Genomic DNA, 954 nt, shown 5'->3' with positions numbered 1-954 from the left:
TTATTGCCTCAAGTGTTGTCTGTTGACCTCTAATGTGTCCGTGTGGCCTTCTTTACCTTCTGCAGCTACGTTTTCTCTTCCGGGACCTTCCAGGTCACTCGTTACACTGCTGACATTCACTTCAATCCATCCTACAGCAGCGCTGGAGAGTAACTGAGTACATTTACTCAACTAGTGTACTGAAGTACAGTTCTGAGGTACTTGTACATTATTTGAGTATTTCCATTTTCTGCTACTTTATTCTTCTACTCAACATCTGTTGGAGACACAGGTCTTAGCTGGTCTGGTTATTATCAACCATTAAAGATAATATTAATATCAATTACATTAATGTTAATAGAATTATCAATATATATTAATTATAATGTGGGCTCCAAAAGTTCTTGCCACAATGCACTTTATTCTAAGTCGTCACAACGTGTCGTCTGACTGTGTTGTTATGAATGTTGTCACAGCGTGTCGTCGACCCAGCAGAATGACATTCATGACAGTACAGTCAGTCAACAGGGAGTGCAACAAGATGACAGAAGTCTCTCATCACTGTCAGTAGTTCTTCCTCTGGCCCCCCTGTTGATGATGGAGCTGCAGGTGCTATGAGATCTGCTCCGTACCTGCCGCCCTCCTCATCCTCCTCTGAGGACGTCGTAGTATGATCTGTCTCCCCAGCCGGGTCCACCCTGGCTGCCGCGCCCTCCTCTGACCGCCCTTGCCGTTGGGAACGCAGTCCCGTGCACTCCCGTGTGGTTATGTCCTTCTGACTAGCCATCCCACTTCTGACACCATATGTCGCGGGCTTCTACTTCAAAACTCCGTACAACATGAAAACACTGGCGTAGTCGAAAAACGTTGTATTAGTCCCTTTTATTATGCCGGCCTCCCAAAGTGCAAGCAGCGCCAATATTTACAAAAGGTGAAAAAATAGAAAATAAGCTATGTTTAAAAACATCAAATAGC

Source organism: Sebastes umbrosus, chromosome 12, assembly GCF_015220745.1.
Source record: "Sebastes umbrosus isolate fSebUmb1 chromosome 12, fSebUmb1.pri, whole genome shotgun sequence".
Taxonomy (NCBI): domain Eukaryota; kingdom Metazoa; phylum Chordata; class Actinopteri; order Perciformes; family Sebastidae; genus Sebastes; species Sebastes umbrosus.
Note: the sequence above shows the minus strand (reverse complement) of the source record.